Here is a 16471-nt window from a genome sequence, read left to right on the forward strand (position 1 = left end):
AAATCTCTCCAAAAAAAAAAAAAAGTGAGCATCCCAAAGTAACCTTGGGAAAATTAAAATTGAAATTATATTCTAATGTGTTCTGTGGAAAGAGTTCTTTGTTTTGTTTACAGTTGGAGGGTTATTTGGTTTGAAACCAGATGGGGTAGCCTTTGTTTTTGTTTTTCCCTTCTGTGGTCAATTCCTACTTGTTCTCTGTATTGTCATGAGGGACTCCCTCTAATTCAGACTTTAACTTGTTGCCTCATGCATGGATTTACCCAAAAGGCAAAGTTCTGGTCTTAATATTTAGTATTAATATTTAGTATTCAGACCAGAACTTTGGTCTGAATACTAAATAAGTATTTGGCTCTGCTGGAGCCAGCAGGTGGTATGGTGATTAAGGCACTGGACTTCCCAAATGGCCAATGATGGTTCATGTCCCAGACATGGCGGCTTGCTTTCTCTCTCTCTCTCTTGCTGTCATTCTTAAAAAAATATTTAGTAGCATTAGTTTTCCCATATCTAACAGGTTATCCTTATCTTTGTTTCTACAAAATGTTATTTCTCTGAAGCTTTTGGATCTGTTCAAGAGAAAAGTACCACATGCTAGGGAATTTCTAAACAAGCCCAGATGTTATTTGCTTCCTTTAGTGCCTAACCCTGCTCCTTTGAATTCCTGTTCATTATCATCAGTAATGAGTTCCTCCCTCCTCACTGGAGGTGGTTGGGCAGTGAAGAAAATCTATCTCTAGAAACGGAGATTCTTTGCTAGCCCCAGCTGCTCTTTGACCTTTGGACTTATTCTGCCTCCACTACAATATTGCTGCCTTTGCATGAGGATGGAGTATGAACTGGTGATTTGGGAGGCTCATAGTACTGTGTAAAATGTAGAGATATTCAGAAAGAACAAGATCATCATCTTGCCTGGGCGTGAAGGCCAGTTGAAATAGAGGGGAAGAGGCTTCAGGGAATGTTGGGTGACAGGAGGAAGACGTTCCAGAGAGAGGGCACTGCGAGAACAGACATAGCATGAGAAGAACATTCAAGGGACGCTAGATCAGTTTGGCGGAACAAAGGTAGGCAGGAAAATACTTGGACTTGGGGAACACCAAGTAGTGTGGTGGTTAAAGTGGCTAGATCATACATGACTGACTGGGTTTGAGTCTTGGACCCAGCAGCTTGAAAAAACATGCTAGGTGTGTATGTGTGTACAAAATCTCAAGGGGAGAATTGAGGATAAGGGATTGTGGGTAACTGTCTCCACCAACCGCTCCCTGCGGAGGATCTCTGTCTCTCTTTCTGCTGAGTGCATGCACCCTATAGCAGACACTTAAAAAAATGTTTATAAGGTGACAAAAAAAATGCAGTAATATTACTTGTGAATTTTCTGTGCTAGTTATTAAAAATACTGGAACTCAACCTCAGATTTCTCTGAATTATCTTAGTTTTGTTTTGGACAGTTCTCATTCCTGAATTTACAGCAGAATTAAAATGATTTAAAACTAAGGAATTCTTTAGAATCGCATGGAGTAACAGAATCATTATCATGTAGCATAAAAAGTATAAGCAGGGTGAAAATGTAGGTCAAAAGCTTATCAGTTGGCCAACTCATTACTAGAACCATTTTTTTTTCCATTTAGCAAATATTTATTTATTTATTTATGATATCATATTCACAGTTAATCATTGTACATCTCTATAGCACACAATGTGGTTTTTCATTTCTCTTTTTTTTTTTTTTTTTTTTTGAGAGATTTTTGCTATAGGGTATATGTGCTTGCTGGAGAGACAGAAAGTGATAAATCACCCCTGAGGGGTGATGACCATGCCGCAGTCTTGTCTTCCAGTCTTCTCTCAGGATTTTGGGGACACATGAGCACGGAGCTGGTGAGAGTTTTAAGCCACCAGGTCTGGGACTTGAACTGAAGTCGACTACGTGGGAGTCCAGTGATGTAACCATTACACCATTTGCTGTTCCCTTTTTTGTTTTTAAGAGAGATTTTTGCCATAGGGCGTGTGTGCTCACCAGAGAGACAGAGACAGAAAGACAGAAAATGAGAAGTCGCCCCCCAGGGAAGGGTGATTCAAGTCTCGGACCTGGTGGTTTGTTTTCTCACTTTCCTTCTCTCTTATGTCTGTCTTTCTCTGGTCAAATAAAATGGTTGAATGAATAAATAAAGTAAAATAATTATTTATTTAACTTTATTTATTTGTTCATTTATTTTTAATTTGACTAGAGAGAGACAAAGAAAAAGAGAAAGCCCCCAAGTCCGGGACTTGAACTGTGGTTGGCCATGTGGGAGTATCCAGCACCTTAACCACCACACCACCTGCTGGTCCCTAAATAAATAATTATTTAAAAAATTTTTTTGCTCATACTCCATAGTTCTTGACAGTTAATAAACAACTTTCAAATTTTCAAAAAACTGAATTTTACAGATAATGTTGAAAATATTTGTTATAGGGCTGGCAGGTGGCATGATGGTTAAGAGTGATTCCCACATGGCCAACTGTGGTTTGAGTCCTGGACCTGGTGGTTTGCTTTCTCTTTTTCCCTCTCTCTCACTCTGTCCCTCTCTGGCCAAATTACAATAAATAAATAGATAAATTAATTAATTTAAAATATACTTGTTATGATTTTGTTTGTGACTCTGTAACAACAGGGGCAGTATGGTTTTAAATATTTTTGAGAAGATATTTATATGTCAACTACTCAAACTGTTGAAAACACCCAGCACACAAGTCACACATAAACCTTCTCAATTCAGCCCTGCCTACCAAGTATTTTGTTATATACCACCTGCTAGCAAATCTCAGTCTCTTTTTCTTCCTTCAAAGTCTTCCTCAAGATAATCCTCAAGTGTGATTGCTCTTTTGCAATGTCTACTGATTACAATGCTGGGCTGGAAAGGTCCAGGTTATTTTATAGTATGAATTCTTTCTAGGAGCTTCTGTTGGCTTATTTGAGATCTACCTTAGTCCCATAGTTTTTTAATTAATCTTCAGATATAACATTCTAGTCAAAGGCCTGTCTAATAATGAGTATTTCTAGTTTCTAATTCAGTGCAACAGATATTATGCAAATAATGCAAATAATCATTCTGCCACAAAATAAGAATACTCCCAAATATTTTCTCATTCCAGGGGGGTCAGGAACAAAGAAAAGTTTATGTTTCTATTTAAAGAAGCAAACAAATGAAGAAAAAATATTTTAACAAATTGCTGAACCTAATCAGTAGTTCAAAGGAAAGCAAAATCCTTAAATTGGGAAAACAAAGCATAGTAAAAAAAAAAAATTAGTAATGTTTTACTCAAAAGTCCTAAAATTCTATTTCACCATCTCAGTCCTATGTTCAAACTCTCTTCTGTTGAATTTGCAGTGTTACTGTGGTCCCATCTTTCCATTTAAGTCCTGGAAGTTAACATTCAACATTATTATTGATATTTCTTGTCCCTAGCATTAAGTTAGTCATTTTCTTGGCTCCTTTTTGTTCTCTTATTTCTGTTTGTCTTTAGTTTTCCTCATAGAGCACTCCTTTCAGAAATTCCTGAAGAGTGGGTCTGGTATTGGCAAATTCTTTCAGGTCTTTATCTGAGAATGTTTTTATCCTTTCTTTCCATATGAAGGATAATCTTGCTGGGTATAGTATTCTTTGTTGAAACTGTTTTTCATTTAACTATTTGAATTTATTTTCCTATTCTTTCCTTGCTTTTATTGTATCTGATGAGAGGTCTGATGTTAGCCTGATGGGGTAACCTTTTTAAGAAACCTGACGTTTCTCTCTTATCAATTTTTGTATCTTGTCTTTGTCTGTGGATTTTGCCAATCTGGCTATGATGTGTCTTGGAGATCTTGGGTTGATTCTATAGGGGTCTTTTGTATTTCTTGGGTCTGGTGTTTATTTCTTTTATGAAAGTGAGAGCAGAGAGAAAGGCAGATAAACACCTTCAGCTGGGTCTGATGCTGCTACATGCCCAGACTTCTCAGCCAACCAGGGTTGTATACATGTGTGCCTGGTGTGTACAGGTTGTCTGGAAAACTGAACTCATAGTATTCCATATGGACTTAGCTTCACTTAAGTAGTACATTACCACGGCACCACTGAGCAGCCCCCATGTAGTTTTAGTTTAAGCATATATTTATGTTTCTTAGCACAGTTTGGTAAGTTGATGATGATGAACTTGCAGTAATATATATTAAAAAAAGAAATTTGTTGTTAGCCATCCGGAATTAAATGAGTTGGCTTTGGCCCAAAACTGCTGGTTCTTTATCTAGGTTTATAGTAGAGAATGAAATAGATTTACCAGGGCCAGCAGGTGGCCTTTGGGGGCACTGGACTCCCGTGTGACCAACTGGAGTTTGAGTCCCAGGCCTGGCGACTTGTTTTCTCACTTTCTCTCTCTCTCTACTACTATGGTCAAATGAAAATAAATAATAAATGAATAAATGAATAAAAAAGTTAAATAAGGGACCAGCAGTTGGTGTAATGGCTATGTAACAGGACTCCCATGTAGTCGACCATGGTTCAAGTCCCGGACCCAGTGGCTTAAACTCATGCCGGATGTGTGTGCATGTGTGCCCAAGATCCCGAGAGGAGAATGGAGGAGAAGGGACTATGGTGTGGCCACCCCCCCAGGGGTTGATTTCTCACTTTCTGTCTGTCTTTCTCTGTCTTTCTGGTGAGCGTACACACCCTATAGCAAAAACTTCTCCAAAAAAAAAAAAAAAGTGAAATAAAATAATTATTTAAAAAAATAGATTTGCTATACTTATGATGGTGTAGTAAATTTTAGATATGAGGAAAAATACATCTCCCACTCTCAAGATGATTTATAATCAACAAAGTACTTTTTTTCAGAGAGATTTTTGCTATAGAGTGTGTGCACTTGCCAGGGAGACAGAAAGCAAGAAATCACCCCCGGGGGGAATGGACATACTACATTCCCTTTTCCATTTGCCTCCTTAGCATTTTGGACATGTATGTACACATCCAGGACTTGAACTGCAGTCGACTACATGGGAGTCTAGTGACATAACCATTATGTCATCTGCTGGTCCCTCAACAAAGTACTTTTTTGTTTTTCTCTCTCTCTTTTTTTTTTTGAGAGATTTTTGCTATAGGGAGCGTGTGATCACCAGAAAGAGACAGAAAGTGAGAAATCACCCCCCGGAGGGATGGCCACGCCGCAATCCCTTCTCCTTCATTCTCCTCGGGATCTTGGGCACACTGCACATGCGCCCAGCGTGAGTTTAAGCCACTGGGTCCAGGACTCAAACCGTGGTCATCCACATGGAAATCCAATGACGTAGCCATTAAACCATCTGGTCTCATCAACAAAGTACTTTTATAAAATTATTTTTTGGCTGAATATTCTGATGATCTCTGAGAGAACCAGGACCATGCTGTGCCCATTTTATATAAAAGGAAACTGATGTTTTAAAAGATTGAGATTTTCCAGTTTAACACATGAAGTGATATAACAGGGTTTAAACTTCAAACTTTTTTTTTTTTGGAGAGGTTTTTGCTATAGGGCGTGTGTACTCCCCAGACAGACAGAGAGAGACATAGAGACAGAAAGCGAGAAATCACCCCCCAGGGGGGATGGTCACGCCGCAATCCCTTCTCCTCCATTCTCCTCTCAGGATCTTGGGCACGCATGCACACGCACCCAGAGTGAGTTTTAAGCCACCGGGTCCGGGACACAAACCACGGTCGACTACGTGGGAGTCCAGCGACATAGCCATTACACTAACTGCTGGTTCCCTAAACTTCAAACTTTGATTGGCCAGCAGGTGTCATGATGGTTAAGGCAGCTGGATCCCACGTGGCCAGCTGTACAGTTTGAATCCTAGACCTGGTGACTTGATAAACACACACCGTGTGTGTGTGTGTGTGTGTGTGTGTGTGTGTGTGTGTTTTCCCAAACTCCCAACAGGAGAATGGAGAAGAGATGGGAGCATGGCCATCCTTTAAGGGAGTGATGTCTCACTTTCCCTCTCTCTCCATCTATATCTGTCTCTCTCCATCAAGCACATAGACCCTAGGGAACCAGCAGTTAGCGTAATGGCTATGTCGCTGGACTCCCACGTAGTCGACCGCGGTTCATGTCCCGGTCCCAGTGGCTTAAAAAACTCACTCTGGGCGCGTGTGCATGCGTGTCCAAGATCCCGAGAGGAGAATGGAGGAGAAGGGATTGCGGCATGACCATCCCCCCTGGGGGGTGATTTCTCGCTTTCTGTCTCTATGTCTCTCTCTGTCTGTCTGGCGAGCGCAGGCGCCCTATAGTAAAAACCTCTAAAAAAAATTCCTAAAAGAGGCATGACCTATTTTCCCCAGGAGGTGTCAGTGTTTCTCTTAATACTAGTCATTTTGTGTTTGCTTCCTATTGGAGCTACCTAAAAAGAGGTGAAGCTGAAAATTGTATTCTTTTAGCAAATATTTTTCTTTTTTAATAATTATTTATTTTTATTTATTATTATTAAAAATTTTGCTATAGGGCACATGCACCCACCAGAGAGAGAGACAGAGAGAAAGTGAGAAAGCAGGCTGCCAGGTCTGGGACTCGAACTTCAGCCAGCCATGTGGGAGTTCAGTGCCCGGCATGAGTTTAAGCCATCAGGTCTGGGACTCGAACCCCTGTCGACTACCTGGGAGTCCAACAACATAGCTGTTACGCTAACTGCTGGTCCCATGAGTTGCTTATATTTAGCTGAGGCCAAGCAAAATTAAAGTCATGGATGTGAGGGAAACATACATTTAAAAAATATAATGAATATTAACATATAATTCATACTGTCCATTTTGGATGTGCATTAATTCCAGTCTAGTCTTTTTTTTTCTACAGTTTTGGTAATTTTTCAGGCACAGTGATTCTAGATGGCTTGGTTTCTGTAGTCGTTCATGTCTAGCAAAGGAAAAGTTCATTAGGAAATTTTGTTAGGATAGTCTATGTAGTAATTTTGGGCCAGAAGTATCTGTTGCTATAGGAAAGGCGCAAATTATCAGCACTGCTATCTAGGTTGTGAGCTAAGTAATTCTTCAGAGTTGTCTGTCTTTTTCATTGTTTTCCAGTGGGGTAAGTCGGGAAATGGAGAGGCCATACTTACCCAATTTCTAGTTATAGCCCAATTTTCTCATTCCATTTTTTCTCAAAAGGGCTCAGAGCTAAGCTTTGCTTTACTGTTTGATGTAATTCCTAAGTTTCCTACCCAGGAAGCTGTTGTGTTAAGTAAACTTTCTTTTCACTTAGTCCCTAAAGCACTACTTGATCCTTTTGCTAGGAAATAAATTCAGCTTTTTGGACTATTTCCACTATATAACCTTTAGGTACAAAAGTTCATCAGGAGAAGGACAAATAATCCACAGGAAGTATTTATAGGTGAGGAAAGAACAGTTTCCTTGGCCCTAGTTACGTTGTTCTGGTCTCTGAACCACATTCAGAGCTTCATTAGGAAACTGGCCAGCCTCGCTGCTTCCCGCCCCGTGCACCACACCAGCCTTAGTCTGTCAGGGTGCAGCACGGATGGATGTGATAGTTTTGAGTTCTCCACCCTGATGTGGAGGGGCCAGTAATGGTAGGCAGACAGCTTTCAACATGCAGATCAGAGTTGATCTAGCCTTAACGCATCACCTGGGACACTTCTTAAAAAACGATTTTCTGGGGCAACAGGTAGTGTAGTAGTTAAGGCATTGAACTCTCACATGGCTGACCATGGTTCATGTCCCAGACCTGGCAGCTTGAAAATCACACATGTGAGGTGCATGCCCAAAATCCCAGGACATGAATGGAGAAGGGACTGCAGCATGGTCATCCCCCCTTGGGGGTGATTTCTCACTTTCCCTCTCTGGCAAGCACACATGTCCTATGGAAAAAAAACTTAAAGGAACCGGCAGTTAGCGTAATGGCTATGTTGCTGGACTCCCACGTAGTCGACCGCAGTTCGCGTCCCGGACCCAGTGGCTTAAAACTCACGCCGGGCGCATGTGCGTGCGTGCCCAAGATCCCAAGAGGAGAATGGAGGAGAAGGGATTGCAGCGTGACCATCCCCCCTGGGGGGTGATTTCTCGCTTTCTGTCTCTATGTCTCTCTCTGTCTGTCTGGTGAGCGCACGCACCCTGTAGCGAAAACCTCTCCAAAAAATAAAAAACTTAAGAAAAAATGTTTGGGGCCAGCAACTGGCATGATGGTTAAAGGCTCTGGATTCCCACATGGCCAACCGTGGTTTGAGTCCCAGACCTGGTGGCTTGCTCTCTTGCTTTCCTTTTCTCTCTCTGTCTCTGTCTCTGGTCAAATTTTAAAAAATAATAATAACAGATGGAATTAAATAAATAATTCTTTTTTAAAAATTCTTTTTTCAGGACCAGCAGATACTGCGGCAGTACATCAGTGGACTCCCACATTGCCAACCATGGTTCCAGTTCTGAACCTGATGGCTTGAAAATCACGCCAGGGTGCATGGGCATGTGGACCCAAGATCCTTGGAGGAGAAGGGATTGTGGCATGACCATTTATCCCCTGGGGGGTGATTTCTCACTTTCCCTCTCATTGTCTCTGTCTCTCTCTTGCAAGCACATGCACCTTAAGGCAAAAACCTCTTAAAAAATAAAAGTTTTTCTGGAGAAATCACAAACCAGTGTATATTGAATCAGGTTCAGATATCTCTTTTCCCAAAAGAAGTTGCAATAACTCCTATTTCACTCCCCTGTTGCCCAAACTATTCTTGAGTTCTAGGTCCGTGAGAACCAAGGAGCAGAGAGGTATTGGGCCAACCAGTGGTGTGGTGGTTAAGGTGACTGTATCCCACACGGCTGACTGCATGGCTCAAGTCCCAGACCAGGCTTCATGAAAAACACACTGGGCATGTGTGTGCCTGGCCAAAAACTTGATAGGAGACTGGAGGAGAAGAGATGGTCATGTTCCCCGGGGGAATGCTTTCTCACTTTCCCTCTGTGTCTGTCTCAGGCAAGCATACAACCCTATAGCAAATTTTTAAAAAAGAAAAATAATTAGGTATTAACTATTGGGTCATCGGGAAAGTCATGACTTATTTTTCTATGCAAACATATGTCATGACTCTCACAACAGCCCAGTAAATCTAGAAAAATTTGGGCAATATAATGGGCAAACCAGAAGGGAGTCTAATTAAATACACTAGACGAAATAGTATCTTTCCTTCTTTCATACAATTCCTGAGTCTAACCACAGAACACCATTGCCTTCCTCATCCCTTCCACAAAATTCAATAACTCCCTTTCAAAAAATAGGCTCACAGGGGGCCAGACAGTGGCATCAACAGTAAAACACAGTGCTCTGTGAGGCAATCCCTCACAGAGGGGAAAGTTTATGGTCAAGGCTGGAGACCACCCGGAACACACCAGAAACACATGTGCCCATAATCTGGTCTGGCTGTGTTGGATCATGGCATCAAGACCCTGTCTCTCTTCCTCTTTGTCTCTCTGCCTGTCACCCCTAGGAGGTGATTTCTCACTTTCCTCCTAAGTATTTCTCTCTCTCGCTCTTTTTTATTTTTCCTCATTAAGCTTTGTTTTAATAGGTCTCAAAATTTTGTGACAAATTTTTGGTCAAATTGTTTTTCTTAAAAACCTCCTGGGGCCAGCAGTTAGCATAATGGCTATGTCGCTGGACTCCCATGTAGTCAACCATAGTTCGAGTCCCAGACCCGGTGGCTTAAACTCACGCAGGGCACATGTGCGTGCGTGCCCAAGATCCCGAGAGGAGAATGGAGGAGAAGGGATTCTGGTGTGGCCATCTCCTCTGGGGGTGATGTCTCTCTCTCTGTCTTTCTGGCGAGCACATGTGCCCTATAGCAAAAACCTCTCCAAAAAAAAAAAAAAACAAAAAACTCCTAACTACCACAGGGCCGGAAAGTGGCTTGGTGGTTAAGGGTACTGGACTCCTACATGGTCGACTGTGGAATGAGTCCCAGACCTGGCAACTTGCTTTCTCTCTTTCTCTCTCTCACTCTATCCCTCTCTGGTCAAATTGAAATAAATGAGTGAATAAATAAAGTTAAAATAAAATTTAAAAAACCCTTCTAACTATCTCTTTCTCTCTCTCCAGCGAGCACATGTGCCCTATGGCCAAAAAAATTTAAAGAAAAAAATATGTGCGTGTGCGCCCTTACACACACATACATGTAGTCACCAGAATGAAGAATGTTTGTAGTTTCCACTTTTGTTGGTGCTCATTGATATAATTCATGTTTGGTATCAGTTTGTGTATCTAGGTTATTTTGATTCTATAGCCCTAACCTTCTTAGAGAGAAAATAAAAATCTTTTTTTTTACATTTTTTTAGTTTTTTTTTGCCTTAGAGCACATGTGTTTGCTGGAGAGTGAGACAGAGACAGTGAGAAATAACCCACGGGGAGGAGGAGGGGTAAGAAATGGCCATGCCGCAGTCCCTTCTCCTGGGATTTTGAGCACACATACACAACTGCCTGGCATGAATTCGAAGCCACCAAATTCTGGGACTCAAACCACAGTCAGCCATGTGGGAGTCCAGCAATGCAACCGCTATGCCATCTGCTGGTCCCAGACTATAAAAATTTTTAAGTTTTTTTTTTTTCCTCCCCAATTTTGCCAGAGGACACATGTGTTTGCTAGAGAGAGACAGAGAAAGTGAGGAAGCTACCCCCCCAGGGGGTGTGGTCACACAGCAAACCCCTCCATTTCTCCAGTCCTTCAGGACTTTGGGCATGTGTGTACAGCTGTTCAGTGTGTTTTTCAAGCTTCTGGGTCCAGAACTTGTACTATGTGGGGTTGGCCATGTGGGTTCTAGCCACCTCAACCACCAGACCCTGGGTGCCTGAAACCAAAGGTTTTTTTTATTAGCTTGTATAGAGTTTATTTAATTGCATCTTTCTTTATCTTCATTTTTTCTGGTCCTCTGTACTCTTAGAGTAGAGAAGTGGGGTTAAATCTTAGGATGCAAAAAAGTCGTACTGCCCCAGCTCTCATGTGCTTCTATTTCTTGGAGTGGTAGAACTTAAAGAGAAAAGGGAGCTAAGGTGTCTTGCATATAGTGCTCTTTGAGTCTATATTATTTTGTTTCCTTTTTTATTCTACAGATAAGAGAGAGTCTACCAGTTTCCAGGAGATTAAGAGAATGAAAAGAATTTCTGAGTAATTAGATTGCTCATGAGAGAGAATGAAAACTTATGAGTGATCCCTGAAACTTCTTACTCAATATTTTCTAGGTATGTAGTTTAGTCCATTTGGTCCTAGTATAATCTTTTCTTTTTAATTGTTTGAGGGTGTGTGCACTTGCCAGAGAGAGAGAGAGAGAGAGGGGAAAAAGCACCCCACAATGGGACATGTTCTATCCCTTCTTCTTCATTTCTTCATCCTGTCAGGATTAGGGGAATGTGTACACACCTATCCAACATGTTTTTCGAGTCACCAGGGCCAGGATTCGAACTGTGGTAGGCCATGTGTGTTTTGGCTCCCTTAACTGTTAGGCTACCAGCTCGTCCACCTAGTATAACCTTTGAATATAACTAAGATGCTAGGTTTTTTTTTGGAATTGTTCACTTCTGACCTTCAAACTGGGTTATAATGGTACCCTGAGGGAGACATGCTAGGAGACAGTAGAGGAGTTAAATCATGATGGAACTAACATCTCTTGAGTGTTTCCCAAGTGCTTTAGATAGCCTTAAGAACTTTCCTAAGGGGTTTACATGCATTGCCTGTTTTCATTTTACTGCAATTTGGGGACATAGATTATTTATTTATTGTTTAGATTTTGCCATAGGGCACATGTGCTTACTGGAGAAAGACAGAGGGAAAATTTAAAAATCACCCTTTGGGGGGATGGCCATGCTTCAATCCCTTCTCTTTCATTCTCCTCTTAGCATTTTGGGCATGCATGCACATGTATCTGGCATGATTTTTGAGCTACTGGATCTGGGACTTGAACTATGGTCGGCCATGGGATTTCAGCACCTTAACCACCATACCACCTGCTAGCCCCTAGGAAGTAGATTATTCTTACTTATTCTATTCCATTTTATAGATTTTTTTAAAAAAGTAAGATTTAGATATAATGTGTGATCATTTTTCCACTGTCTTTCAGCTTGTGAGTGACAGGACTGAGCCAGAACCTAGGTCTGATTCTAGTGAAGTAGGTATATCTCCATTTTGCACATGAGTAGGTAAGAAATGTTAAGTAACTTGACCAAAAGTCACATAAATAGGAACTAACAATGATATCTGGATTTGAACTCAGATCTGCCTCTCTCTAAAACCTGTCATTTAACTATTTTAAATATTAAGATACTATTGAGCATTAAGAAATGCAGAAGGGTGGTATAAGCCATTAAGAATATTAGACTTGAGGTGCTGGCAGGTGGTGTGGTAGTTAAGGGTGCTGAACTCCCACGTGGCTGACTACAGTTTGAGACCTGGACCTGGTGGCTTGCTTTCTCACTTTCTCTCCCTCTCGCTGCTCCTCTCTGGTCAAATTAAAAGAAATAAATAAAGTTAAATAAAATAATTCTCTAAAAAATAATATTAGAATTGATCCAGCAATCTCACTCCTGGACATTTACCGAAAATATTTTTATTATAAATCAGTTTGTTAAAGAGAGATTTGCATTCCCAATTAATTGCAGCACTATTCAAAATAGCCAATTGTGGAATCAATATTTTTTAAAGAGTTATTTTTATTTAACTTTATTTATTTATTTACATGTAATTGTTGTACATCTTTACAACACAGGATTTTTTTTCTTTTTTAAAAAATTATTTATTTTTTATTAAAAAATAAAAAATATAGAGTGAGAAAACAAGCCACCAGGTCCAGGATTTGTGTTCAGTCATGTGGGAGTTCAGCACCCTTAACTACCACACCACTTGCTGACCTTCCCCCCATTTTTTTTAAATTGTGGAATTAATCTTAATATCCATCCACAGATAAATTAGTAAAGAAATGTGGTATATATACACAATGAAATTACTATTCAGCCTTACAAACAAAAAAGAAATATTGTCACTTGCAACAACATGGATAGAATTGGAGAACATTACGCTAAGTGAGGTAAAACTAGGATGGAAAGACAAATACCACATGTTGTCACTTACATGTATTAATAGAATCTAAAGCAGTTGGAAAATAGAAGCAGAGAATAGAATGGTGGTCATCAAAGCTAGGGTGCTGGAGGAACTGGGGAGATGATAGTCAAAGTATACAGAATCTGAGACAAGAAGAGTAAAATGTTACTGAGAGCAATTGTCCAGCATGGTAAATATAGCTAATAATTATTATTTATTTCAAAATTGCTAAGAGTAAATTTCAAATGTTCTCATCAAAAAATAGGTGTTTGTAGATATGTTAACTAGTTTGGTTTAGTTATTCTACATTGTATTCAGAATGTCACTTTGTATTCTATAAATATATATAATTATAAATTGTCAGTTCACAATAAAAATTTTAAAATTTAAAACCAAAAAAACAGTATAAGATATCATTTCAAGGGGTCAGCAGGTGGCGTGGTAGTTAAGGCACTGAACTCTCACATGGCTGACTGTGGTTCAAGTCCCAAACCTGGCAGCTTGCTTTCTCACTTTCTCTCTCTCTCCCCCCTCCTCTCTTTATCTCTCTCTGGTGAGTACACATGCCCTATAGCAAATTTAAAAATAATAATAAAAAATAAAAAATAAATAAATAATTTTTTTAAAAAGAAAAAACATCCTGGGAACCAGCAGTTAGTGTAATGGCTATGTCGCTGGACTCTCACGTAGTCGACCGCGGTTCGCGTCCCGGACCTGGTGGCTTAAAACTCACGCCGGGCACATGTGCGTGCGCACCCAAGATCCCGAGAGGAGAATGGAGGAGAAGGGGTTGCGGCGTGACCATCCCCCCTGGGGGGTGATTTCTCGCTTTCTGTCTCTATGCCTCCCTCTGTCTGTCTGGCGAGTGCACGCGCCCTATAGCGAAAACCTCTCAAAAAGAAAAAAAAAAAAACCTGTGTTGTAAAGATGTACAACAATTATGTGTAAATAAAAAATTATAAAACTGGAAAAAAATCATCAAGGATAGGTGCTGGCAGATGGCATAGTGGTTACATCAGTAAACTCCCACTTTGCCAACCATAGTTCAAGTCCCGGATCTGGCAGCCTGAAACTCACACTGGGTACATGTGCATGCATGCCCAAAATCCCAAGAAGAGAATGGAGGAAAAGAGATTGCAGCATGGCCATCCCCCTCTCCCCAAGGGTGATTTCTCACTTTTTGTCTCTCTGTCTCTGGTGAGCTCATGGACCCAAGAGCAAAAATCTCTCAAAAAAAATCGTCAAGGATAGATAAGATTGCATAATGTAATTAACAAGTTTCACTTAATCATAGGTCAGTAAAAGAAAAAAAAACCCTGTTGTTACTCTCTGTGTCTCCCTGTCTCTTTTGCTCATGGAATAGTTAAATAAATAAAGAAAGTATTGGAAGAAAAGAAAAAGAGGCCTGAAACCTTAGCCTAGTGGTTAAGGGGGCCAGATCCTACATGGCTGACCAAGCAGTTCGAGTACCAACCTGGTAGCTTGAGGAACATGCAGGATGTGTGTGTGTGCCCCAGATCTCTGTAGGATAGAGAGATAGAGAAGGGATTGTGGGGACCAACAGGTGGTATGGTGGTTAAGGTGCTAGACACCCCCACATGCCAACCATGATTCGAATCCCAGACCTGGTGACTTGCTTTCCCACTTTCCTTCTGTGTGTGTGTGTGTGTGTGTGTGTGTGTGTGTGTGTGTGTCTGGTCAAATTGAAATAAATGAATGAATGAAATTAAATAAATAATATTTTTTTAAAGAAAACAAGAGAGTCCAGATTGTGGGATGGCCGTGCTCCATGAGGGATGCATTCTCCTTCACCCTGCCTCTCTCTCTCCCCGTCTCTGGCCTGCATACACACCCCTGGTGATCAAAACATTAGGTTGACTACCCTGATGATTCAAGCCTTCAAGAAGTTTTTTGTACCATATTGTTCAGCTAAGAGAGGACGTCAGCTAAGGGCCTAAACAGTAGTGACAAATTGGCATATAATAAATAAGAATCTCTGAGGACAGAAAATGGACTTTTAAAAAAATATGGTATCTCCGAAAGATGACTTTATTTATTTATTTACTTACTGCATTTGGTGGCTGTGTTTCCAATCTCAGTTGCAATTCCCACATTGAGGCTGTTCCACCCTTCCTGTGTCCCTTGAGCTGAACAGGCACTTCCTGTCCTATTGGAAATGAAAGTTAGAGATGGGGGGTGGGGTGGGTGTGTGTGTATATTTACTCTGTGGAATGTTAGTACTGTCTGTACCATTATCACTGCAAAAAAGTGACAAGAAAACTAGAATAGAGATTGGAACTACATTTGAGGGAGGGCTTTGTTGTTGTGACAAAGCAGACAGGGTTAGTTTATGCCCTAAAAGAATGAATATTTGTGATGGCAGCAAGGTGGTTTGAAGACTTTTAGTCTACACCACTGTTTCACTTGGATTGGTATGGGTTACTAGGTATCACTCTGAAGTTTTTGGTTTCCTCCAAGTTTCTTTGCTGGTTAAGGCTACTCCTATAAGGACATTCCTTTGAAACTATTAGAGGTGAGTGCTGTTGCAACTGTGGTAGGCTCTTGACTCTTAACTTTATGTCCTTCTTTCCTAAGAATTTGGTATTTTTCTTCTCTTTGAAGTGTATGCTTTTTAAATAGCTTTGTTTTATTTTATTTTATTTTTAAACAGCTCAGAGACAACTTGGAGCAGACATTTCAACTCTGTAAACTTCAGTTCGGACGTAAATTCCAAGTTTGGTGAGTTATGGTAATGTTACTGAGTTTCAGCTTCGTGGATCTTAAGACTGGGGAATGAGAGAGGGGCTGTCAGTACCTTAGTGTGACCCAGGAGAACAGAGCTGAGGACCTGAAGCTGGTTATGCCCCATATGCTGTTTTGCTTGTCTGCTCTTGGTGTGCTCCTCTCTAGATCACTGCGGTGTGAAGGAGGGGAGCTCTGAGCGCCTTGCACGCTGTATGGCCGTGTAAGGTTTTCTTCACATGTTCTCTAGGTAGTGTCTCCGTAGCTGCTTCAAAACTAAGATTGAAATCTTTTTATAGTTGAGGTGTAAGCAAGAAAACAAACAAAAGCCAAACTCATTGTCTTTCAGACAGTGACTCAGAACCTGTTTGTAGAGGAGAGAGGTTAAATTCCAGAGGAGTTAGAACTAAGAACTCTTCTTTCTGGCTTTAACTCCTGAGTTTATGAAAAACAAAACAAAACAAAAAAATAACATTTTGGGCATTAGGACCCAGTGGAAGTGCCTCATTCAGACTCTGGGTTAACTTCTCTCAGTGACGTAAAGGAGCAGCCCTAGCTCATTCTCTACCCGCAGCCCCCCCCAGCTCTCTTTCTCTAGCTCCCTTTCTCCCCTTTTCTCCTCCCCCTCCCTTCCTCTTTTCTCCCCCCCTCCCTCTGTCCCTCCCTCCCTCTCTT

General features: G+C 40.8%; 1 protein-coding gene across 5 annotated transcripts in view; it reads left to right on the top strand.

Annotated features, from left to right (window-relative positions):
- The window catches only part of RBMS2 (RNA binding motif single stranded interacting protein 2), a 91042-nt gene that overhangs the window by 2924 nt on the left and 71647 nt on the right, over positions 1–16471 (top strand). The window contains exons 1-2 of one of the 5 annotated variants that reach the window (XM_006165622.3): positions 10833–11202; positions 15726–15793. The exons of 2 other annotated variants lie outside the window; for them this stretch is intronic. The gene's annotated coding sequence lies outside the window, so the exon portion shown is untranslated. Of the gene's footprint in view, positions 1–10832; positions 11203–15291; positions 15588–15725; positions 15794–16471 lie in introns of those variants that run through there. 2 more of the 5 variants (XM_006165621.3, XM_006165623.3) reach the window with 2 other exon arrangements.

Source organism: Tupaia chinensis, unplaced genomic scaffold (assembly GCF_000334495.1).
Source record: "Tupaia chinensis unplaced genomic scaffold, TupChi_1.0 Scaffold143970_1, whole genome shotgun sequence".
Lineage (NCBI taxonomy): Eukaryota > Metazoa > Chordata > Mammalia > Scandentia > Tupaiidae > Tupaia > Tupaia belangeri.